This window comes from Ceratotherium simum, chromosome 7 (genome assembly GCF_057802395.1).
Source record: "Ceratotherium simum simum isolate JZ-2026a chromosome 7, ASM5780239v1, whole genome shotgun sequence".
NCBI lineage: Eukaryota > Metazoa > Chordata > Mammalia > Perissodactyla > Rhinocerotidae > Ceratotherium > Ceratotherium simum.
In genome coordinates, this window is record NC_141906.1 from 60,215,299 (window position 1) to 60,242,652 (window position 27,354).

The following is a 27,354-nucleotide window of genomic DNA, read 5'->3' on the forward strand; positions in this document are numbered from 1 at the left end:
AATCAGGCGGTGTGAGTCTTCCAACTTGGTATTTAAAAAAATTGTTTTGGCTATTTTGGACCATAGCATTTCCGTATAAGTTTTTGAATCAGCTGGTTACTTTGTACAGAAAACCAGCTGGTATCCTCATTGAGCTTGCACTGAATCTATAAATCTGTTTGGGGAGAATTGACATCTTAATTGAGTCTTTTGATTCATGAATATATCTTTTCCTTTGTTGAGGCCTTCTTTAATGTCTTTTAGCATTGTTTTGTAATTTTAAGCATGCATATCGTTCACATATTTTGGTAGACTTATCTCTTACTATTTCATAGTTTTCAATGCTGTTATAAATGGTACTTTTAAAATTTCAATTTCCAATTTTTTGCCTGTATATAGAAATACAATTTATTTTTTTATACCAGTCATTCTATTCTGACCTATTAGTTCTGGTGGCTATTTTTGGAGATTCTTTGAGATTTTCTCTGTAGATGGTCATGGTGTTTGTGAATAAAGAGGGTTTCATTTCTTGCTTTCCAATCTGTGTGCCTTTTATTTCATTTTCTTACTTGATTACACTGTGTGTTGAATAGCAGTGGTGAGAGTGGATGTTGTTGTCTTGTTCCTGATCTTAGGGAGGGGAAATATTCGGTCTTTTACCATTACATCTGATATTAGCTATAGGTTTTTTGTAAATGTTTTTATCAGGTTGAGAAAGTTGTATTCTATTCCTAGCTGCTTTAGTGTTTTTATCAGAAATGGATGGTGAATTTTGTCAGATGCCTTTTCTGCTGTTGTTAAGGTAAACATATAGTTGTCCTGTCGATAGATTGATTTTCTTATGTTGAACCAACCTTAAATTCCTGTGATAAACTTCACTTACTCATAATGTGGTTTCCATTATCTATTGCAGGATTCCACTTGCTAATATTTTGTTAAGGATCTTTACTTCTCTGTTCATGAGGGATATTGGCTTGTAGTTTTCTTGTAATGACGTTTTAAAAAGCTGAACATGACACATTTTAAAAGCTTTTGATACGTTTTGCCAAACTATCCTACAGAGAGGTCATATTGATCGTTATCCCCCTGGCTTTGTATGTCAGTGCCTGTTTACTCACACCAACACTAAATATTAACGTGTTTTTAGTGTTTTGAAAAAACAATTAGTGAGAAATGTTGTCTTACTGTTCGAATTCATCTTTTTTTGGATTCTCTTGGGCATAATTCATTTATTTCAGTTGTATAATTTTTCTGTATGTGTATTGCTTATGTTTTTTCCCTCTTTTTTTCCTGTTACGATACTGGTCTCATTCCTGTTAACTTCCAAGATGTCCTTAAACGTTAGTTACTGTCCCTGGCTTTTAACTTTTTTTTTTATAGCCCCTGTCACACAAAATTATTTGTCTGCCTTCCCTACTGGATTCTGAATTCCTTGAGATTAATGTCTTCCTGACTAGTATGTGTTCAGGGCCTGGTACAGTGTCGAGCTCCTGTTGCAGATTTCACAAGTGTTTCATGAATGAATGAGTGAATTACTGCATTTATTCTTTCACTTTGATAGTTTTGTTTGCTGTGAATTATATAGAATTCATATATGTAGGTTTATTCTTGGAAACCTGTTTTGAAACTATGTAAGATATACCTGATTGACTTATAGTGATTCAAAAGGTATTCTTGAACTTTCTATAAACATGAACATAAATAAAATAACTTATTTATTTGATTCTAAATGATATACCTGTGTAGGCCAAGCTTTGTAATTTAGATAGTAAATGAGAGTATCTAATGGTAATGATGTAAAATTCTAACTAAGAGTACGTTTGCATGGTATACTATAAAAGTTCTTTCTTTAAAATACCTGCATAATTTTTTTACTATAATAAATTGGAAGTATTATGGCATATATATCAAATGTGAGGAACATTTTGGGGCAGTTAGTAGGATTTTGAGATGCTGATAAAGGAATGTTTTTCCCTTTCTTCCTGCACATTACCTAGTACTATTCACAAACAGTAGAGTTGAAACTCTTGGTTCTTTAGCTGAAATAGGAAGGCTTACTGCCTTTATTTATTTAGTCTTGTCGACTTTACCTGTTATCTGCCTTTGAGTTTTCAGAATCAACACTGACTTGCAAAAAGATTATCATCTTTTTGATTCTTTATCATGTTTTCAAGGCATTTGGTTTTGAGTGTGCTTTTGCATCCACAATCTCAGTTGGCTTTCCATTTTAGCTTTTGTTCTTGCGTTTTATATTTAGTATTGTATTGTAGCCATCAACACTGGAGGCTTTTTCTTTATCACTTATTTTTAAGGATAGACCTGATAAAGTAAAGAAAATCAAACCATACACAAAATGGGACATAATACTATTATTTACACACATAAATGAGTGTATTCCCCTTGGAAGACTAAGTACTTTTTCAGACACAGCTAGCTTTGTTCAAATATTTTTGTTGCTCCTGTTTCTGAATTGTCTTTATGGACAATATACCAGACACACAAGAGAACGGATTTCGTTACTTATATCACAGGCTATTCTCTTTGCCTTGATTATCTTTTTCTTCCTTTCTTGCCCCTTTGGAAAAGGAAGAAGATTTGTCCAACTCGGTTGAGGCTTGGAGCCCATGGGAGCACATTGGGTTGCAGATCACATGGAATTTGTTTAATAATCATATTGTCATCAATAAAATATTAATTTGGTATTTTATCATATACCAAATACTTTCCTTGTAAGTTCTCATTTTATCCTCATGACAGGAAAGGCAGATGATATTATTTAAAATTTCACAGAGGCTTTTAAATGACTTTTCCAAAGTCACGGTGGTGGAGTTAGTGCTCAAATCTCTCTCCGATGCCATCACATTCTTTCTACCTAATCCTGTTGCCTTCTGTAATTTGTGTGTCGTTTACTTTCTGTCAGTGGGTAATGTCAGTGTAATTGACAGCACTGTAGATAATTTTGGGTTATCTATTCTACGCAGATAGTTGAAATATAGAATTGATATATTTACCTTTTTAGACTTGGGCATGAATGGACATGTACTGAGCACCAGGTGCAAGTGATATCTTCCCTAAGACTGCCTTGTCACAGTCGTTTTCTATTTGATAGGATCAAGGCATTGACAGAGAAACAGATTTCCTTAGCAATGGAAAGTGAGTCATGAGTAGAGCAATAAGAGAAGGAGAGGAGAGAGCCCACCTATGGTGATCGGGCACTAAAGCAATAAGTGAAGTTTGGTTGACCTCCCACCACAGGGAAGAGACTTTTGTTTTGGCTAGTTTTATTGGCTGTTGGGTGTCTAGAAAGTTGACCTCCAGGGAAACAGTGTTAGACAAGAACGTGAATATATAATTAAAATGGTTAAATTGAAAAAGATTTTAAAGCATTTTCTTAAATATGAGAATGAAGTCACTAAGCATATACTTTTGTCTTTCACATTTTATAATTGTTTAAAAATGAGACTGATAGGTGGATTTCTTTTTAGCTCAGTTAAGTGTCTTTTTAAAGCTTTCTTAACAGTAAACACAGGTCAGTTTTAATTAAGATTTGAATGATACTTGTAGATTATTCTTTGTACCTTAGAGTTGATTCTATATTCTGTTTACATTGAGTCTTATGTCTTTGCACAGAAATTCTTAGTATTGCAAGAACTCTCTGTTGGTGGTAAAGCATAGATTAGCTAACGTTACTATTCAATTATTATTTATAAGTATTCTCTTATAAAAATATTCTAAGTTCCAAATCAAGATTCTGATATATGGGAGCTGGGATTTTTCTGCCTCTTGTCTCTTCATCCTTTCTCTTTTCCCGTTTTTCTTCTGTCTCTTTTCTTTTTGCTTCTCCTTCCAGCAGCAATTACTGAGTTCCCACTAGGTACCAGGGACTGTGCTAGTTACTATGTGAGTTTTAGAGGCTTATACTTAGTTAACATAACAGATTATTAAACCAGAATTTCAGTACGAAATCCCAGCCTTCTATTCATTTATTCATTCATGCAACCAGATGTTTTAAAGCTCTAATATTGGCAGCATAGTAGAGAAGATGCCCTGGGGGAAATTGTACCTTAAAGAAAGTAAAGGAGTTAATAGGAAGGGGGAAGAGCATTCTAAGCAAAGAGTATAGAATGAAAAAAACCATGGCCATAAGGAAGTATGTGTATAATATGGGGAGCTGTTTCTGGTATAATGTTCAGTAGTTAGCCTTTCTGAGCCTTTGTGTCTGTCTCTGTAAAATGGGGCCAATAACTATGTCTACCTGGTAGAGTTATTGTGACAAATAGAAATAGAAAGCACCCAGCACAGTTTGTGTTATGTAGAAGAAGTATAGATAACGTTAGCTATTATTTCCACTTGATAAAGTATAATAGGGACATACGGACCATAGGGACCACATCTACTGGTTTTCAATAATCTGCCATGCGCTTTGAATATTGTATCTCATTTACTTAAACTCTTACCACAACCTTGTGCAGTATTACTCCCATTTTGCAGGTTAAAAAATGGAGGCTTTGAAAGGTTCAGTTGCTTGCCTAATGTTACACAGTTAGTGAAGTGGCAGAATTGGAATTTGTACCTAGCTAGGCCCATCTGACTTGAGCCTCAACATGATTGTGCTTTTTTTGATTCCTGTCATTTCTACAGTTAGCAGTGTCTTTTAGTGTTCTTTTTTTACTTCCCACTAGCACTGCCACTCTTCTGCCCCAGACCCTTAACACCTCAGACTTGGCTTGGGATAAGCCTCATAATTGGTCCCCATTGTTCTTCCTCTGAGTTGTCTTCCTGCGAACCTGTCAAGTTAGTATTTTTTTCATGTGATTGACCTTCTGTGCTTCCCTTTAGTTCATCCTTTCAATTGGGCTTTGTAAGCCAGCCCCTACCCCATTACAGTACCAGCCCATTCTTCCCAGTGTGAGTCTCCACTTACTCTGAAGGGATTCCTTCCTAGAATATTCTCACCGTTCCAGCATTTCTTGTCTCACTTGTAAGATTCAGTGCTGATTTTGCCTCTTCTTTGAAGCCTTTCTTTACTTCTTCATCCCATTGACATCTGGATTCCAATTGTCTATTCTGTTAGTATTTTTCTTTTTGGCATTTCATAATGTACCTACAGGAATGTCTTAATTTCTGTTTCTTCTGTACCTGGTGATTACTGAGATTTTTATAACCTTTCTGTACAAGGGTTTTATATAATTCTCAGTTGAATTAAACAGAAAGAAGAGCTCTTTAAAGTAAAACCTAGGAGTCAAGATTACTGTACTCTCAATTTTTGGTACTGTGAGGTAGAGCAATGGTGGGATGATCTTAAATGTTGAGTAGTTCAAATAGAGTTGGTATATATGCTCTCTTATCTTCTTACAGGTGCCTTTTTTCTTGCATCTGTGCTTCATTCTTGCAATTTAAACTTTCGTTCCAATTCAAAAGGAATAGTTATTGTATGATTTGAAACTCAGATGTACATACTGAGTTGCTATAAATATATATATATATATATCTTTTCCTTCCTTCCCTGTTTGAGTTTTGTATGCAAATGATTTCCCGAGGAAGTCAATTCACAATGGAAAGCTAAAAGCTTTTGGCTTGATGTTTATTCTTTGACATGCTGGATCGTTATTGTATCAAAAATATTTTGACTTACTTCACTTCATTTCCTTTTATACATTACTCAATATTTAAAGCATCTGCTGACTACTGAATTTTCTAATGACCTAATTTTATAGCCTAAATTTCAGAAACTTAATGTAGCAGAGTATGTTTATCGTCATTTTAAGGTAGTGTAGAGGTAATGAAAGAAATGTGAAAGAGGATAGGTTATTCTTGAGGCTCATAAGTTGCCTTGGAACTTGACTACTCTTAGGATAATCAGAAATAAGGAGCTTTTCAAAGTCATCAACAAGTGCTTGTTTATATTTATAGCTCTACAAATATACTGTAGAGAATTTAGGCTAATATGCAGGTCCTCTGCTTATGAACAGATCAATTTCTAAAATGCCGTTTGTAAGACCCTTTGTTCTTGAGTCTAAGCAGTCAGTGTATGTATGTTTTACCCAAAACTTTTTAGTGGGAGGACTGTATTTGTGGGAACACTGGGTTTAACTCTTCATGTTCTTTTCAACTCTCTTAAATTTGTCCAAACATATTTACATTTTGACTTTGTTCTTTTCAATGTATGTTTCTGAAACACAGCTTCAGATAACATGCTGAATCTAAGTCCAAGGCAGCAGCTGAAGCTAGTGCCATCTGTTGGTGACAGGCAGAGTTAAATCATGTTTGCTTTGATGTGAAGCTTTGTTCCTGCCATGAAAGTTTGCATTTTAGATTAACTGGAGGCTTATTAAATGAAGGCTTCATGAGATTTTTTGGAAAAATTTACTCACTCAGCAAATATTTACTGAATGCCTGCTGAGCACCGGACGTTGAGAACATTAACAACATTCCCTGTCCTCATGGAGCTTAAGTTCTAGTGGGGGAAGATGGATGAAAAACAGATGCATGTGCTATGGCAAAAATGGTGCAGGGTAAGGGGGAGGCAGAGTTCTGGGGCTGGGATGTTGCAATTTCATATAGAATGGTCAGAGGCGCCTCCCTGGGAGTGTGTGAGGCACTCTTCTACCATTGCTGAATTAAGACTTTCAGAGGTTTTAAGCTCTGAAAAGATTGTTGTCTTCCCTCAACCCATATGCAATTTGAAACAAAAAGAATACTAAATTTTAAAATGCTAAAAGTTCTCGAGTTCTTATTTTTTCCATGATGCCTACTTCATTGCTTTTGTTGAAATATATTATTTCAAAAACATTTTTTCTTAAAGTACTCCAGCACTGCTGGTGCCCTGAGCATGTGTGTGATTTGCAGGTTGGTTAATTGAGTATGAGAGCCAGGCTGGGTAGGGGGAATGTAAAGAGAATTCAGACCCTCCTGGGAGCCGGTGCCAGCAAGTTAATTGGTCAGAGCAGTGGCACTTCAGTAAAAGTTCATGGGAACAGGGACGCCTGTATATTAAGAAAGGCTTACTTTTTCAGTAGAAGTAAAGTCTAAGTATAAACTATATACGGATAAGTATAAGATTAGCATATTGATTTCATGATGGTTTAAATTTTAAAAGTCTTTAGGGCAGCGCTGCTCAAGCTGCTTGCTGAAGGGCTAATGTTTTAATTTCCAATCCATCAGAGACTAATAATGTTGTAAAACATATTAAAGAAAAATTACCAAAAATGTGAAATGAACCCCTTTTTGTTTTCCTGGCTGTTTTCTTTCTCTACCTTTTTTGCTGCCTTCTCTTTCTCTGGATTGGTTTTTCTCTTTTTTACCTTTTGATGATAAAGCCTCCTTCTGTATTCTTTTTTTTTTTTTTTTCTGTCTCATCTGTTTATAGGGCCATAATAGGATACAGTGTTGTAGGGTGTTTGAGTGTGTGTGTAATGAATGATGTTTAATGAATGGAACATAACTATTTGTCAGTTAGAAAATTGTGCAGTTTCTCTTTAACCATTCTCTGCCTTTTGGGTTATTTTTGATGGATGGGATTTGGCCCTGTAAGGGATACTACCACAGTTGGGATATGAGGGTTCCTTGACCCCTTTTGGCATTGGGTTCCTTGTTTAAATTGTGTACCTACTACCTCAAAAAAGGAAGGAAGGACGATTAAGAGGAAGAGTTGGTAAACAGGCTTTTGGTAGGCACATTGACTACACAAAGAAATGTGTAGTAACATGAATCTCCTTGAGAGCAGGTAGCATTTCTTGCTTGTTGCTGCATTCTCTGCAGCATCTTTCACATGGTAGACACTTAATGCTTGTTTGTATCTTGGGGTCATTTTCTTTAAATGAGCTTTTTCTGTGGATTCATCAACAGCACTTTCATCCCTAGTATCAAAATAAAAGAAAACAATAATGAGCTCTTTCTAAACAAATCATGATTAGAAACATCTACAATGAAGTTTTAATAAACTGAATTTTAAAAAAGATTTTGTTTGTTTTTCAAGCCATGAGTATTTTGCCATAGGAGAAAAAGTTTATCTCTGTTAAGCAGGTAGCAGACCATCAATCCCTGGACATTTTTCCCTCCAGAAGGCTGTTGCTGTTTTTGGTTTGTTTTCCTTTTGTCTCTTCTTTTAGCTTGCCTGCTTGCTGTTAGAATAGAGGTGACAGACGGTCCTGATATACTGTTGGGCAGAGAATCAGCTGGTTTTTATTTGGCATAATAAATGATTGAAAACAGGGATATTTTGTTACAGTTCTAAATATATATAATTTTATTTATTTATTTTTTCCCCCCAAAGCCCCAGTAGATAGTTGTATGTCATAGTTGCACATCCTTCTAGTTGCTGTATGTGGGACGCCGCCTCAGCATGGCTGTCTATCTCTACTCTCCACTCAAATCTTCTGAGACTGGACACCTTTTTTCAAAAAAGGAATCGGAAAAGCTGGCTTTTAGTGAATCTTATTTTTTCTTTGCTATTTTCTATTGAGAGTTTTTAGGTTGACTCAATTTCAAGCATACTTAGTAATATGTTTTAATAGCTATTGAGCCATTTTATTTAATAGGTTGAACAAAGTATTGGTTTTTAATGGGTGTTTTTAGAAATAATGCTCTAATTCTTCTCCCTTCCACAAAAAGGAGGGAGGAGGTATTTTATTGGCTGAGAATATTCTATCAGTGCCCTGGAACCCACCTATCTGGTTTCCAGCCTGTCTACTAACCACCAGCTTTAGCTAACCAGATTTATAATGGGTTTCTGATTACAAGATTAGATATGGTGTACTGGGTTAATGCTTCTCTCTTCCTTTTTCCATCTCCTGTTAATTTGCTCTGTTCTGTGGTGGAAATTGCAGACTCATTTGTCTTTTCTTGTTTACTGAAGAGAGAGACACAAATTATTTCTAGGTTTCAAGAACTATGAAGAGTCTGAGATTCTACCCTACTGCAGATTAACAGGTTAGCCTGCTGCATTTTGATATATGTTGCAGGCAACTCATGGCACAGCAGGCTGCATGAGCTTCAAGTTTGCATTGGTTCCTCTGCCTCTGAAGTTCCATAGGGGCCATGTGGAGGTGTCCTCAGGTTGGTGCTGTCCACAGAGTAGGTTTGTGTCAGAGCTGAGAAAGCCCCTGTCCTATAAGAAGGCTGTTAGCAAACCTGTCCAACCTTCGTTATCTTTATTAACCTGGTCAAGAGCAAATCTGTTCACTGCCCCCAAGGGAGATACTATCTTTATCTTCTAAGGCTGTGTGCTATATTGACATGCTTGAAAAGATAATCTGGAAGAGTAACTACTAGAAGATGTGCAGAAACATGAGAGACCCATGGATGGTAGTCTCCCAATGCTAGGTAGAACTGTTTTCATCTGTCTTTTCTGTTTTGGTCCACTTTTCCCAAATCAGAATGTAGAAAAACTACTTTAGTTTAAATGATCAATACGAATTCCAGAGACACACAGATTTCTCCACGTGAAAACCACTGCTTTTGTTTCATAAGGCCCTAAAGTAGTGGGTTGTTACATTTTCTGAGACCGAGTCAGGGGCTCCAAAGTGTGCTTCCTGAGCAGCCTGTGCTTACTGCTCTCATAGCCCTGACCACCCTGCGCTGTCGTATTGTTTGTTTTCCCCACTATACCATGTACCTTTATGGAGGCAGGGGATGCATATTATTCATCTTTGTGTCTTTATGTCTGTCAGGATTGCCTGTCATTGTAGTAGGTTCTCAGTAGCTGTTTGTTGAATGAAATGAGTGAATGAATAAATAAATGATAGAACCTCTTTAATTCAGATCTGGTTGATCTTTTATCTGTTTATGCAAATTCCTTCCCCAATTTGAGACTGTACCATTTGATAGAAGAACGTACCTGAAACATAAGGGGTCAGAAAATATCTGTTGATTGAATGGGTTAATCTTAGATAGGATCCTTGTATTGGATTTGAAAAGCTGGGTTAGATATAGAGTAAGTATCTTGTGTGAAATGTTCCTCAACCAGAATTAGTCCATTCATCATCCTTTTCTCCTCATATTGATTGCTTTGATCTCTAGGACATATTTTCTCGATGTGGTCCTCTGTGTTCTGTAGAAAAATAAAAATTTAAGTGAAATTTTGACAACCCAGTTTTTTCTAAACATGGTTGAGAAAATTCTTTAGAAAAACTAACTTCTTACATTGAACCACCAGTAATTTTATTTTATAGTGAGTTCACTTGTAGAGATTAGTTTGATCTTAATGTTATCCCATCAGTGGCTGGTTTTATGTCTAAATGAGTATATAGTTTTGAGTAGAGTTAGGACAAAGAGTGTGTGTATAAATCACTGTTGCCAGAAGACTGTACAAGACTCTTTACTACAGTGTGTACTTCTTCAGCTGAAGATTTAACCTTGACAGAGGCAAATGGAAGCAGGCTTCCCATTTCTCAGGGCAGCACAAATGCTCCTCCACACATTCAGTGCCACTTGAGTCCTGTTGTCCCTACGTTTAAGAAGCTTGGAGAAGCAATCTAAAAACTACTAGGTAGTACTTGTGCTCCTCTTTTGAGTCATACGAGTAAGCATGATAATCAAAATTATCTAGATATTTTAAACCAGAAATGAAAGAGTTGTTTTGGCAGGTCTATGTGTTCACATCTGTGTTGGGTTTATATGTTCTTGCCAAAAGTGTATTTAATAGTATAAAGGAGAAAAATAATTCATAAGCTTTTTCAAAATCAGACTTACAACTCGTTTATACTTAATTATATTCTCATTAATAACATTGATTTGAAAGGCTTTGTATAATTTTCTAGGAATTCCTCAGATCAGATGTGAGGGAAAGAGTAGTTTTATTTTAGTTGGGGAACGTTTTTCCAACAGTGTCCGTGTATTGAGTTGCGCGCATTGTGTGAGATGTGAAGCCTTAGCAGATGCCAAGAAATGATTATTTAATGAGGCTATTTATGTCACTGTTTTTCTCAGGTTGAAAGACCCTGCTGGACTACTTAGAACACCAGCTTCTTTCTTATTCTGTTTAGATCTGTAAAAACACCCACAGCCACTTGAGGGACTCATTTATTCCTGCTTTCACGGAAATAATTCATAGTGCCCAGACTCAAAAGTCTGCTGAGGAAAGAATAAAAATACCAAGCCTTTAGGCAGAGTGGGTTAGCCTCAGCATTTGGGATTTTGTCAGTTGACCTTAAATATTCTCTGCCACAGTTCCCCCCCTGTAATTAATGAAGTGTTTTTTTACTCACTTAATATGGACATGTTACTGTACCAAATATGAAACAATTCAACTTGTCAGCCTTCAGGAAAGTAACATGCTTGAGGAGACAGGACATTCATATGGAAACATTAAGTGAAATAATATAAGATAGAAGTGTAAGAAAGACAATGTAAAATATTTACCTATAGTAATAAAATGTTTTGAATTTGAACTGGGACTTTGGGCTAGAGTCCTGGAGATCTGTCTGGAGTAGGTGAGGCTTGAGTAGTACTGAAGGCTGTGTTGGATTTGATAGGTGGAGAAAAAGGGAAAGGGTATGAGCAGAGGTAGGGGCAGTAGTTTTGGTCAATCAGTTTCGGAAGAGTAGAAAGACCCTGCAGGAAATGGTGAGGAGTAATGAAGCAAGTGAAGGATAATTTCTATTTTTATGTTATTGTATTATCCAAGTTTACTAGTGTGACAACTTACTGCAGTTTAAATATAAATCTGACCATAATATCAAGTAAGGGAGAGTTGATGCAGACCATTTTAAATGATTTCTAAAACTGAGTCTGTCTTTTACAATTCTCTGAATAGTCTTAATTATTAAATATTATAATTAGAATTAATAGTTGTGATTTTTATCAGCAAGAAGAAAGAAAATTATTCAGATATTGAACTCTTCTGGACCTTGAGCTCCTGATACAGGGTTAGATATGTTGAAAATTAGTGCATCATGTTATTCCTTTCTCAGTGGAAGACTTTCAGTATGTCTGAAAAGTCTCTTTTTGATAATAGCTGTATTGAGAAATAATTCACATATTATACAACTCATCCATTTAAAGTAGTCAACTCAATAGTTTTTAGTGTATTTGCAGAGTTGTCCAATCATCACCACAAGTACGGATGTTTCATCACCTCCAAGAGGAAACCCCACACCCCATAGCTGTTACCCCTCAATCCCCCATTTTTCCCTCAGCCATAAACATCCGCTTATCTGTTTTCTATCTCTATAGGTTTGCTTGTTTTGGATATTTCATATAAATGCAATTTATATGTACTTTTGTGACTGGCTTCTTTCACTTAGCATTACGTTTTTAAGCTTTATCCATATTGTTGTATCAACCTTAAATAAACCAGCCAGTTATTTCACCAGCAAAATGGGTTTATTTGGGAAAAACCAGAGAATTGCGATTCGAGACCCACATGCTATGGCAAAAGCAATAGGCAAATCCAGCAATCAAAGGAGAAGAACATTATTTTATAAGGAAAAAGGAGGAAATTGGGAAGGGTTGTTTTGAACAAAAGTCCATTGGAGAAAGGCAAGAGTTCAGGGTGGTGATGGTTTCTCATTGGCTGAATTGCTGGGATAGTGATTTCTGTTTAGGATGCAATGTACATTTCTTCCTGTAATTGACGATTCTTACCTGTTGAGGACTGCTTTCTGCTGGGGTCTGTAATGGACTATCTTTCTTGTAATTGACCTGCAGTGGTACTGCATGGGAGCTCCTCCTTCTGGCCTCCTGACCCCATTTTAAGTGAAGTTGCCCTTTGTTACTTTTCACAGTTGCTGTTATCAGTACCTCATTCCTTTTATGGCTGAATAATGTTCTGTTGTATGGATATACCACATTTTGTTTATCCATTTGTTAGTTAAATGACACTTAAGTTGTTTCTATCTTTTGGCAATTATGAACGATGCTGCTGTGAACATTCATGTACAAATTTTTGTGTGGATGTAAGTATTCCTTTCTGTTGGGTGTATACCTAGGAGTGCAATTGCTAGGTCTGATGGTAACTATGTTTAACTTTTTTGAGGCACTGTAAGTGTGTTTTCTAGAGTGACTATACTATTTTGCATTTTTACCAGCAGTGTAAAAGAAGATGGTTCCAATTCTTCCACATTTTCACTAACACTTGTTATCATCTGTGTTTTTGTAGCCATCTTACTGAGTGTGAAGTGGTATCTCATTGTGGATTTGGTTTATATTTCCCTGATGACCAGTGAGGTGCTTAGACTCATGTTGTTTGGTTGAGTATAGAGAGCATAAGCATTAAAAGATGAGTAATGGTACCTGTTAGTTCAGGTGTGTTATGCAGATATTTTGGAGGGAGTTCGTGCAAGGACCTGTGAGGATAGAACTTGAATTGAGCCTTGAAGACAGGAATGTAGCCAAGGCTTGTAATTATAAGGGCTTTTTAGCAAGGGGATAGCATGAACAAAGGCTTGCAGATAGAAATGTACATGTCATGTTGTGAAAAGGAACTGGATGGAGCTGAGAAGATACATGTAAGGGAGTCGTAGCTAAGTTTGGATAGGTGGGTTGTGCTAGGTTAAAAGGTTCAGTATATGAATTTGAGCTTGGTAGTGTAAACAGAGGTCACTTAAAATATGTTTTTTAGTGTTATAATATATAAAATCATTTTTGGTGGCTCAGTCTGGTCAAAATATCAATCAAGGATAGCAGATAGGTTTCCTATTATGTGCTAATGATCAGTTGGTGGTGGTGACCTGGATCTCTGTATTGAAAAGAATGATAAATTCCATTTGGCTCAATGGACCCAAGTGTGGTGACTGAATATTGAGGCCCCATTTTTATCATGGGATGGAAGAGTTCTGACATGATCACTATTTATTGCCCATTTCTGGAGGGTAGACTGAGGTGACAACAATGAATATAAGAAACATTGGAGAGAAGAGTTAATGGCATAATATTTTCAGGCTGCAAATTTTGGGGGCAAAATGTTTGTGACTTCCCCTCTTAGATTCCTTTTGATTTCTGGGGAGCTTGCTTACTTACCTGTATACTTCTTTTTTTTTTTTTTTTTTAAAGATTTAATTTTTTCCCCCAAAAGCCCCAGTGGATAGTTGTATGTCGTAGCTGCACATCCTTCTAGTTGCTGTATGCGGGACTCGGCCTCAGGATGAACGGAGAAGTGGGCCTCGATGCACACCCGGGATCCGAACCCGGGCCACCAGCATCGCAGCGCGCACACTTAACCACCAAGCCGCAGGGCCGGCCCATACCTGTATACTTCTAATTTCTCTGGCTAAGTCCCTGTTCTCTTCATACCTACTGTTATCCTCTCCCTCTTCTTTCCTTTTGGACTGTTAAATTAGTCCCCTAACACTAATCTCCTTTCTCAGGCCCATTCTCCAACATAGCCATCAGAATTATGTTAATTAAATGCATATCTAAATGTGCATTAATTAATAATGCACATTAATTAATGCATATTATTCAGTACTGTTAATGATCTTCCTACTGCTGAATATATTATGACCCCAAAGTTATTGATTCATGGAATTTGTTTTATCAAACTTCTCATGGCTTCTGGACTTTTTGAGACCTTTGGGCATATTGGGTTCGTTATTAGATTTCAGAGAGAAACACACACACACACTCCAAGTAACATTGAAAAAAAATTTAAGTCTGCATGGGGGCTTTTATGGTGTAGATGTAGTAAGTGCCTAATAGACTGACCCCCCCACTGCAGGTAAGAATGAAAGATTTTGGACAAAATATAAAACTTAGGGACTCTGAGAGTGAGCAAAAGTAAGCAGATTTTAGAGAGGAGTCAAAACTTGGAAGAAAGGATTGGCACAGGGTGGATTTTCTGTTGTGGCAACTTTGCCCTAAGGATGGGCCACAGTTACAGAGTGGGGGATAAAACCTCTCATAGAAAGTACACAGTCTTCCTGGTCCGAGGATATGGGATGGGGCCAGGGCAGTTATGGCTCCCAGAATGAGAGGAGACCTCTGGAAGGGAGAGCTAGAGAAGAGCTCCAGATCATTTTAGGGGGATTTAACTCTCCTTTGTCAGCAAATGACAGAGCAACTAGATTTTAAAAAATCAATAGAGATATAAAGACATTGAGGATCTTTCTGGACAACACTATCAACCACCTCGGCCTATTTCATATTTTATTTATTTATTTATTTTATTTTATTTTTTGCTGAGGAATATTCACCCTGAGCTGGCATCTGCTGCCAATCTTCCTCTTTTTGTGTGTGAGTCGTCCCCACAGCATCGCTATGGACAGATGAGTGGGGTAGGTCCACACCCGGGAACTGAACCCGGGCTGCTGAAGGGGAGCACGCTAAACTTAACCACTAGGCCACTGGGGCTGGCCCCTGTTTGATATTTTAGAACAATAATCCAACAACTCTAGTATATTCATTCTTTTCTAGTTCACATGGTGTATTCATCATATACTAGGTCATAAAATAAGCTTCAATACATTTAAAAGGGTTGAATTCATACGGAGTGTGTGTACTTTGATTATAGCTGAATTAAAATAGTAATCAATAAGACATCTAGGAAGACCCTAAATACTGGGCAACTAACTCTGTTAAGGCCTGAAGATAGTGTCTTTGCTAATTACCTGTTTTTGGCTTCTCATCTCTAATATTGACATGGATACTCATTTTTAATAGTGAAATACAGAGGAACACAGAATGCGTTGCATATGATCTATTGAAATTTATGTCTGGATTCTTTTCCCCAGCTTCATTGAGATACAGTCGTGTAGATATTTTTAAAGGCTAAAGTGGTGTTGGAAATAGAACTCCATCATTATACCCAATTTGTGAAATAGAGATTTGTTACAGGGTACTATAATTCTTCCAAATTGGTGTTTACACTGTTATTGATGAAGAATCTTTATTCAAAAAATGGGGTTTACTGCCATATATATTTCACTATTCAAGTTTGTTTAGCTTACTGACAGGTTGCATATTTTATCAGGTCGAAATTAAAAGTTCTCTTGATGCTTAAAGGTCAAAGAACTGGTCCTCCTTTGTTATGCTTGAAAGAGAGAAACTGTGTGATTTTCTTATTAAACACTTCCTTTAAATGCTTGGCTTTCTCTCATGCTTCTTGGAGGTGTCACTGCTATAATTTTTTTCTTTGAATGTCAGTTTATATAGAGTGTGTAAGACATAAAGTAAACTAGGCCTGAATCACATTTAATGTGTAAGATTTTGTTAATAAAATTGAGTTGGCGTGAAAGAAACCACATCAAAACTAAGTATTTAATGATCATTTAAAGAGTGTAGAATTTTGACCATGTGTTTTTATTTTGATTTAAGTAGAATTACTTTTACTTGCGAATAGTCATTTCCACTTTATTGTTATAAAAGTTTTTGTTGGTAAGAAAATTAGTTAAGACAAGTATTTAAGAACTGTATTTTACTGAAATTTTACATTGAATTTATTGGTTGATAATGTGATGGGCAATCCTATAAGTACTCTGTAAAAATGATTTTTATCTTGAGCTTGTAATTTTCTTTTTTCAAAGAAGAAAAAAAATCATGATCAGTATGATCAAAGCTAAAATAAAATTGCAGAATCTGTATGAAGTACAGCTGTTGCTTTGAATGTTGTAGTTGATGGGAATGAGAAGCCATAGTAAGATTCTGTTATGAAAGATTCTACTAGAGAAATTGCCTGTTGGAGCGAGTCATTGTTTTCTTCTTTGGGAAACAGTCAGAAAAGCTAACCTCAAAGAAATCTTTTGTTTTAATATATTTAGCAGTGAATGATGTTATAGCACCACCACCAGCTTGGTTTGTCCTTCATGGTACTAACTAAGCAAGTGTGACTCAGAAAAAGTCAGTTACATAGTTAACTTAAGATTCACTTGCCAAATGTGATAATAGAAAATGGGACGCTTGATTCTTAAGTTTTCTGTTAACAGGTTATAGAATATTGAACCACACAGTTGTGCTGTGAATCAGTTTCCCTGTTGTACAGGGGTTTCTAACTCTCTCTCTCACCCTCTTCCTCTTTTGCCATGGACTTTTTTGGCAATCTGAAAATGCCTATAGGCCCCTTCTCAGAGTAGTGTTTCAAATGCGTAATCCAATTTCATGGATCCTCCCTCCCAACTTTGATCTTACATCAACTGCAGAATAAGAGGTTTTATTATAGAAGGAATTGAATTAGATGGACACCTCTACTTCTTTGATTCTAAACTTGTGGAAAGTCACCTTTGATGATGAAATATCCTAAACTAATGTAAAAATCCCTTATTTATTGTGATTCTTTAGATATCCTATACCTATGACACTCTAATACGCTTTAATTTTTTATGTTAAGCAAACCTATCACAGGCCATATATTTTATGTTTATTTACAAATATTGAAACATTTGTAACACCTAGTGAATATATTAAACTTTTTTTTTTTATTATGTTTCGGGTGAACAGCATTATAATTCGACATCTGTATATACTACAAAGTGCTCATCACCACCACTGTCTAGTTACCATCCATCACCATACATTTGATCCCCTTCACTCTTTTGCCCGCTCCCCAACCCCCTTCCCCTCTGGTAACCACTAATCTGTTCTCTGTATCTATGAGTTTGTATTAATATCTTTTTTGAGCATCCATTTGAGCAAAGCGTAATGCTAGGAATATAAAGCAAAACAAAATGTTCTTTCCTTTTTGGGATTTAAAATGTAGTTAGAGAGATCTCTGCATCTTAAAACAACACAAGGCTTGAAGAGATTAAGGAACCAGTGAATGGCGGCGTTGGGGAATGGGTGAAAAGGGTGAAGGGGATTAAGAAGTACAGACTTTCAGGTATAGAATGAATGAGTCATGGGGATGTAGTGTACAGCATAGGAAGTTTAGTCAGTAATATTGTAATAACTTTATATGGTGACAGATGGTAACTACAATTATGGTGATCATTTTGTAATGTTTATAAATATTGAATCACTATGATGTACATCTGAAACTAATAGGATATCATGTCAATTATGCTTAAAAAAATAAAAAGAAAAAGAAACCAGTGACAACACACTTCTGAGTCAAGATGTGCATTAGGAATATTTTACTCCAAAGCTAAATAGAGTTCTTTTCACCATTGCATGAAGCCTTAATATATGGTAAAGTTTCCAGTGTGTGTTGTAGATTTTAAATTTTGGAGCTTTCTCATCATGGGGTGAGTTGAGAGGAAAGACTTCACAAAGAGAGAATTATATAGATTCTGAAGAAGGGGGCAGATGGTCAGAACAAAGGACTGACATCATGACTTTATGTTTTGAGGATGATCATGGTACTTCAACTGCAGTGACTATTTTTTTTTCCATCTTTATTGAGGTATAATTGACAAATTTGTAAGGTATACAGCATGATGATTTGATATACACATGTACTGTGAGAGGATTCCCCCCAGCGAGTTAATTGACGCATCTATCACCTCACATTTATGTTTTTGTGTGTGTGTGAGAACATGTAAGTTCTATTCTCCTGGCAAATTTCACATATAGAGTACAGTATTATCAATTATGGTCACCATGTTACACATTAGATCCTCAGACCTTATTCATCTATAACTGAAAGTTTGTACCCTTTTACCAGCCTCTCTCCGTTTTCCCCACCTCCCAACCCCGGCAACTACTTTTTTGCATTCTTGCGGTGACTAGTTTTTATGTGGAGGTGTTAGAAATACATTTGTGCAAGGTCTTCAGGTTTAAACTGAGATTAAACCTAGTGAGTTGCTTCTTGCTTTTGATGCATACTTAACACAGATGGAGAAAACAAGTAGAGGTGTCTGATACTGCCTTCAGTATGTGCAGTGTCTTGGGTTTCTCCACCTATTTCTGCTGCTCTGTTCACTTTCTCTCCTGTGGGATGAATTGGGTAGAGGTGGCTCACCAAGTAACTTACATAGAGCTTTGATTAAATTCACAGCTGTCACCACCTGATAGCAAGAACATCCCATAGTGTTTTATCTGATAACCAGTGATACATGTTTTGCATCACTGTTAATGGATCCATCTTGGTGTACTTATGAATGTTTGTTCTGAGTAGGTAGCTGATGAATGTCATGACTCAGGTGAAGCAGTTTTATTATTCTGGGCTAACAGCCAGATTGGATTAACACATGCCATGTGGTAATCATTCGTTGTGGAATGATCGGTGGAGAAAATGTGTGATACTTATTTGAAATAGTTTTGTATTTGTTGTATTCATATTATATACACTTTTAAAATAGAACTGGTAGAAAATTATGGAACAATGCTTTCCCAGCACCAGACTATACATGTAGCCTAACATTTTTGCCATTGTGAGCGGTAGCACCTTAATTTTTACATTTCCCAGGCGATTCAGTGTTTTTTTTTTTTTTTAATTTTTTTTTAAATTTTATTTTTTTTTTCCCCCAAAGCCCCGGTAGATAGTTGTACATCATAGTTGCACATCCTTCTAGTTGCTGTATGTGGGACGCGGCCTCCGCATGGCCGGAGAAACGGTGCGTCGGTGCGTGCCCGGGATCCGAACCCGGGCCACCAGCAGCGGAGCGCGCGCACTTAACTGCTAAGCCACGGGGCCGGCCCTCAGTGTTACTTTTTGATGGTAGATTTTGAGTCACTACTAGGCAGGAAATGTCACAAAAGTTCCATTTTTCTCCCTTGGGGCCTGGTACATAGTAGGTGCTAAATAAATGTTTGCTGAATTGAATTCTGGTAGCCAAGCTATAATGTTGGAAAATGTACAGCTCTTCATCATAAACTAGAAATGTGTTTCCTATCTATTACCAGTGACTATTAACAGCCTTTATTTCAGAAGAGAGAACTTTATAATGCATCATAATTTGTACAAACTAAATAAGTTTCTTTTCTGTGGACTAACAGCCCAACTTGAGTGCTCATTAAAAATTTGTCTTACTCATAAGGCACAAACTCTACATAATTACTTAAATGCTTATCCTTGGTTGGATAAAGACTATTGAAATAGAACTACTGTTTTTTAATTTGCTATATGCTTATTTTTAGATTAAAAGAAATAACAGAGGCATCTTAAAATATAGGTTGTTCACAAACATACAAACAAACACATCTACAAAATGGAGTCATCCACTCCAACGTGGAGAAACATTACAAAAAAGAAGCAACAGCATTGTATTATGTACATAGTGCCCTTACAAGGATTTATGAAACAATGAAAAAAATATTTTTATAAGTGTTAAAGGTACTCCCAAGTGGCGAACCATTTAGCATCTGTCTGTCATGTTTTCATTGGTTCCACTTTTTATGTATCATGAACAGAAAGGATTCTCTATGACTGATTCCAGTAAATATGTGGTTTAGAACAAAATAGGAAACTAGGGTAAACATTTAAGATATATAGTTCGTATGGTGTATTCTCATTTGGAAAATGAAGAGCATCATGAAAATCTGGGAGTATTGAACACAAGACAAATAAGCAAAAGTATTCTCCTGGAATTTTGAAACTTTTGGTAAAGGTTTATATTAATGAGTTATCAAATGAGTGAGCTTAATTTTTAGTTGAGTATTATTCTGAGCCATGTGTTACTTGCTTTATAGGAATATTAAGAGGTTTAATGAATTAAAATTTCTTAGGCTTTTCTTGAGATGCCTTGCAAATGTAAAATGCTGAATACAGAGTGTGGTGTGTATGTGTAAAGTGATGTATTTATATATTACATTTGTTACTGGCTACCTTTCCCCCTTTAAAAAATGTCGGTTCAAGACAATTTCCCAATTTATCTTTTGCGTTCATTGTTGACAATTATTCTCATTCATTAAAGAAGTTGTTTCTAACAATTAGTTTTGATGCTGATTTATGTTATAGTGAAAGTAATGGACTCTTGATAGTGGCCTGTTTTTTGTCAGATTTGATGCTGCTGTTTTTGCTAGAATGTATCATGTCACTGAATTATTTACTATTTCCGTTACACAGTATGACTTGAAAGGCTCAGCCTTAGTATGATCTTCTTTGTGTGCTTTCCCTGGTGGGTTGTCCTAGCGGAATGAATCATACCCTCATTGGTGTTCTCATAGTGTGTTATATATTAATATGTTTGAGTATAGCTTTTGTTTTACAAAGATTATTTTGGTAGTGCCATGTTTGGAACCTGTGGCCATAATCTAGTTTGCAGGTAGAATGTGCTCAATGAATCATTGGGATATAGGAAGAAAATGTTAGAACTTGTATTTACTTATCTAACTACTTCATATTTTTCTTATATATTTTATTTTATATATACCCACATATATTCATACACAAATTTTATGAATAAAAATGTGTATTGGGTGCATATTTAAAATGTTTTTACTGAAAGATGTGATTAAAAACATTTGGAAACCAAATAGATAATAGGTAGGTAAGAGTCAGAGTGGTAGCTAGGAATATGAAAGGAAGGGGAGAAATTTAAGATATATTGCACATTTAGCTACAGGTGAGAGAGAGAATAAGAATAAGATGAGTGAAAGAAGGATCAAATAAGATTCTATTTTCTTGTTCATAACTTCAGTTAGCCTGAGGGATCTGTGAGAACAGAGGACAAACCTTGTTCACTGTTCTATCCCCTGTACCTAACTGGGTGGACAGCTAAGAGGTTATCAGTTAAAAACTAGAAAGTCAGTATCAGAAAATCAGATTGATGCATTTACATCTGTTTAATTTGCATATGCTAACTCAAGTGTACTTTCTTATACTTTCTGCTTCCGCTGTTCTAGGAAATGTGATTTTGTTTGCTGGATGTCACGACCCCCACCCTAACAGAATGGATGCTGTTGATGGGGAATAAATGTGGGTCTGGAACAAATATAGGCTGTGCAGCAGCCCTGGTACAAACTGCTGTGGTTTGGAAAACCTGTTTGTGGCAGGAGCTGCTGCCTTCCCTGGGCATTTAGAAAAACCTAGAGCATCCATGAGAGTCTGCAAAGAGAGAAACTGCTCTTAATCAACACTAAAACAATACATATTAACAGTATAATTAAAAATAAAAATCTGCAAATAAAACCGCTTGCCCTTGAGAAGGTCCTTGATGTTATTCTTACATCTTGTGTGCAGATTTTTCTGTAATTGATTTATATAGGTGTCATGAGTGTTCTAGTATAGTGACACTTGTAAAATCTTTCTGCCTGTGAGCTATCCTGGGCTTGGCAAACTATGGCCCCTGAGACAAATCTGGCCTATTGCTTGTGTTTGTAAATAAAGTTTTATTGAAACACAGCCATGTTCATTTATTTATGGTTGCTTTCTGGCTACGATAGCAGAGTTGAGTAGTTGTGGCAGAGACCATGTGGGCCGTAAAGCCTAAAATATTTATTATCTGGCTCTTTACAAAGGAAGTTTGCCTACCCCTGAGCAAGTTGAGCTTGCAGATATTTTATGAATAGTTGGTTTTTTTCTCTTTTTCCAGTTAGATGTGTTCTTTTTTTTTTTTTTGATGTTTACATGGAGAAGCTTACTTTTTGAGACAATATATTGGCTCTGGAGTAAAACTTCATGAGTTTGAATCTTGCCTTGGCCATTTGTCAGTTTTGTGACTTGGGAATATTACTTCTCTTCACTTTAGTTTCCTTGCTGGAAAGTAGGGCTAGTAATAGTACTAGCTCAAAGGCTTGTTCTGAGAATTCAGTGATTGAAGTCTCTTGTGTATGACAGGTGCTCAATAAATAAACATTAACTCCTTTTACTATAGATTTTTTTCTTTGAAATCTGAAGTAAAGGAAAAGGTAAAAGGAACTATTCCAAGATCAGGCATCATGTGAGGTCAGAAGTTTGCACCTTCCCTCGTATTTAGCCTCTGGCTGCACTGATTTTGTTAGTGCTGCTACAGTTTTCTTCTTTAAAGATGTTTGTCCAAACCACAGGAAGGTTAGTTTGCAGTAAACTTTATTGAATGTGATTTCTGTTGGTTAATCCATGTTTATTTTTCATACATTGACTTAATGAAATTCAACCTGAGGTTGTTCATTGGACTGGGTGACATTTACATAGAATTTACCAGTGCTTTAAGACCTCATGCATCTGGATGTCTAACTCCCTGAGATCAAATTGCGTTCTTCCTCTGCTTTAATCAGAATACAAGCATAATGAAGTTCAAATTTATAGTTGTCTTGAGAATAAGGCCACTGAATAGATGAGAGATAAATTGAAATTGACCCTATATTCTCACTCAAGTTAATTTACTCACTTTACTGAGCTATTTATTTAGCTTTTAGGTTGCTGCACGTAGTTGGATTTGTCTGTTGATTTTTAAGATATTATAAACTTTACCTGGTCTTTGGTTATATAGCACTGAACTAGTAACTGTGTTCCTGTAACATCTTTATAGTTCTGCTCTTTTTTTTTTAAAGATTTTATTTATTTATTTTCTTTCCCCCCAAAGCTCCAGTAGATAGTTGTATGTCATAGCTGCACATCCTTCTAGTTGCTGTATGTGGGATGCGGCCTCAGCATGGCCGGAGAAGCGGTGCGTCGGTGCACGCCCGGGATCCGAACCAGGGCCGCCAGCAGCAGAGCGGGCGCACTTAACCGCTAAGCCACGGGGCGGCCCTATAGTTCTGCTCTTAGAGCTGCAGATATTTTAGAGCTGTGAATAATCTGTAGACTTATGTTGGCTACTTTTGGAATCCCCTTCAGTGCAACCTGTCCAAAACCAATAAGGTAGTATTCTCATGATGTTTTCAGAGTATCTGTTTGTGCTTTCTTGATGGCTTGTGATAGCCATTAGGCTTTTTTGGCTGGTCCTATAGTGAGAAAAATGCAGTTCTGATGTTTTAGTAAATTACAGTCAACATCCATCTAGTCATATCTTGCTTTCAGATTCTTTTGGTCTTTAATTGAAGGAGAATAAGTTCTAAAATCATTTATTAAGTAGAATTATCTCTCTCGTAATTCCCCAAGCATCCCGACTCACATTATTTCTTCTGACCTAAGAAAGATCTGGGGCCGGCCCTGTGGCTTAGCGGTTGAGTGCGCGCGCTCCGCTGCTGGCGGCCCGGGTTCGGAACCCCGGGTGCGCACCGACGCACCGCTTCTCAGGCCATGCTGAGGCCGCGTCCCACATGGCGGCAACTGGAAGGATGTGCAGCTATGACATACAACTATCTTCTGGGGCTTTGGGGGAAAAATAAATAAATAAAATTAAAAAAAAAAAAAAAGAAAGATCTGAAAAATACAGCAAACATAGAACATTTGATTTTAGTCTGGGTTTGTGTTGAACTTATCAGTGAAGCAGATTTTCCCCGTGGAGTGGATAGATGATAAGACTGCTGAGGAGGGTGCTGTGTTGGGAAGCTGGATGACCTTTTGGAGCCTGTGGTCTGTGGCTTCAGGAGGTTATCCTAGGCATAATTTTAGCAACCCAGTCACAGAACTCTCCTGTCTCTCCCTACAAAGAATTCTCCAAACCAAAACATCAGCCTGCCGGCATTCGCCTTTATCTCCGTCATCTTCCTCTTTTCCTGTCTCTACAGAAGAAATATTTGTTCTTTCCACGATTCACGTTGCATATCAAAATCATTTGATTTCTAAAACTCAGTTGCCACCTTTTGTGTACATGTCCATGTAGCATAAACTGCACCTATTAATTATAATTTTATGCAATTATCCAGTTAAAAACATTTACTAGTAGCCATATTTTGAAGACTATTTATGGGATTTGGAAGCAGATGTGTGCACATGCTATTCTTTTTATTTATTATGATAATTTCTATACTTATCAAAGTTCCTAGGTTCAGATAGCCAGGAGTTCCGTGGCCAAGAGTGCTTCCCAAGGGGTTTCCTGAGAAAGCACTGTTATCTTCCTTGATGTCAACCTTAATAATCAGGCTTTGCTTCATAGTCTTATGATTCTGTTAAGCCTAGATTTGACCAAACTCTTTGACTCTTTCTTTCTGGAACCGTCTGTCTGTTGCCCTCTTAGAAACTGTCATAGTCTCTGACCCTAATTTATTAACCTTCCAGCCTTATAAATCTGTTATTCTCCGTCTCCTGTTTTCTTGCTTTTCCCTGACTCGAGTCCTCTGGTCAGTTCATTTTCTTACCATCTGTCAGCCTCAGCTGCTTTTATTTCCTTCTTGTCTGCTGTCTACTGTGATCCATTTCTTCAACCTTTTCCTTTTTTGTTTTGTTCTTATCAGTACCTTTAATGCCATTGCATTCGTGTCTTTCTACCTCATCTTCTCTGCAAACTTCACACTGGAATTTATCTAACTGTCCAACTTCCCTGTGCCTGAGCTGGGCTGCCTAGTGCCACAGCGACCTCAACTGGGCCCAGCTCTTTCTGCTTCCTCTTACTCATAGTGGCAGCATCAAATCTTCACTCTTCCTAAGCCTCCTAACCAGTCATCCCCCTGCTCGGTTTTATCAAATGACTCCAAAGAGAAAATAACTACTATCTGGCAGAAACCCTGTTGCACAGTAGTAAGTGAGGGATGAATCTATAATACACTTTCTGTATTCTATGCACCTACTGCAGGTTCATGTGCTGTGGGTATTTAGGATGTTTGACAATGTTAGTATCATTTATTTAAAAAATTCATACCATCTCAGTCTAGGAAGGATTTGAAATAGCTCACAGGAAATACATATTAAATAGTGAAATAAACTTAAAATTCTGGATTTTGTAAAATGTCAGGATGGGATATATAGCATGGGGAAAATGGGATAATAGAGGGATTGTACTAGTTTTCTAAGGCTGCTGTCACAAATTACTACAAATTTAGTGGCTGAAAGCAAACGAATTTATTATCTTACAGTTCTAGGGTTGAGAAATCGTACATGGGTCTCACTGAAAAGCAAGATGTCAGCAGGGCCATGTTCCTTTCTGGCAGCTCTAGGAGCAAGTCTGTTTCCTTGCCCTTTTCGGCTGTCTAGCAGCTGCCCACGTTCCTTGGCTCCCAGCCTCCTTTCTCTGTCTTCAAAGCCAGCAGCAGTGGTTTGAGTTCTTCTCACATCACATCACTTTGACCTCTTCTTTTGTCTCCCTCTTCCACTTTTATGGATCCTTGGGGATTACATTGGACCCACATGGATAATCCAGGATAATCTCCCTACTTTAAGGTTAGCTGATTAGCAACCTTAATTCCAATTGCAACCTTAATTTCCCTTTGCCATGTAACAATATGGATGGAGGGATTAGCATGTGGATATATTTGGGGGGCCGTTTTCCTGCTTACCATAGGGACTGACCATAAAGTCCCACTCAGTTGTTCTAGTTAAGTCATAATTTTGTCTCTAAGATGCCTTTATCGTGGCCAAAAGGAAAACAGGAAATATTACTTGTTGTATGGTTCTTTTTTTGTCCATTCTAACAAATTTACCAGTTCTAGTAGTGCTATCATGGTACAATCTGTATGGTCATTTTAATTCTTCCCTTGACCAAGTTGAGTTCGACACTACTGGAGGTTTGTATTAGTATGGTTAATAAAAGTAATTAAAAATAGATAATGCATGGGGCTGGCCCGGTGGCGTAGCAGTTAAGTTCTTGCGTTCCACTTCAGCGGCCCGGGGTTTGCCAGTTCAGATCCTGGGCGTGGACCTACTCACCGCTTGTCAAGCCATGCTGAGGTAGCATCCCACATAGAAGAACTAGAAGGACATACAACTAGGATATACAATTATATCGGGGACTTTAGGGAGAAAAAAGAAAAAGAGGAAGATTGGCAACAGATGTTAGCTCAGGGCCAATCTTCCTCAACAACAACAACAAAAAAGGTAATGCAGTAATGATTAATTTGATTATCTTTTAGATGCTATATAATTTTCTTAAATTATTTGATTATAATATAACAACCTAAAACTATGTCTAAGTTTCTTTATACTTTGTGCTCTCATATACCTATAAAACCAAAACAAAAAAAAAAAAAAAAAAGCTAAAAACCAGTACACGTAAAATAAATAGCATTCATTGTATGGGGTGGATGATGCCTTTTTAGATTGTCCTGCTGGTGCTGCAGTGGTTCGTGTGATGAGTCAGTGTTCCTGCTCTTTGAACTTGTCTAACCTTTGCTCCTGCATCTCTGGCAGTCCCGCTTGGTGCCATTACAGTCGTCAGTACTCCACTGAACTCAGATGTTAGATTTGGTGGTATGATAGTCATCTAGTTGATCCAGAATGTAAACTAAGATTCTTAGATTGTCATTGAAATGAAAATGCAACATTATAAGTTCTTATAGTGAATTTACAGTTCATTGAGACTTCTTGACTGCGTCTGTCCCAGGGCTGCTTTGATGACTCCAGATTTGACAGATACTAAAGTAGGCGGAACTTGGTTTTGTTTCATCATCCTGCATCTTTTTTCTTTGTTGGTAATAGCTCATGACCTTGATTTTCCATAAATTCCTTTAATACAATAGCTCAGTTTAGGATGTGGCAGTAAGACTTTTGTTTTACGATGCTGCCTACCCCAGATGTCATATTTTATCAGGAATATTTAGTGTTAT

General features: G+C 36.9%; 1 protein-coding gene across 2 annotated transcripts in view; it reads left to right on the top strand.

Annotated features, from left to right (window-relative positions):
* Positions 1 to 27,354, top strand: part of DDX10 (DEAD-box helicase 10) — a 280,191-nt gene that overhangs the window by 48,292 nt on the left and 204,545 nt on the right. The gene's annotated exons all lie outside the window — the stretch shown is intronic.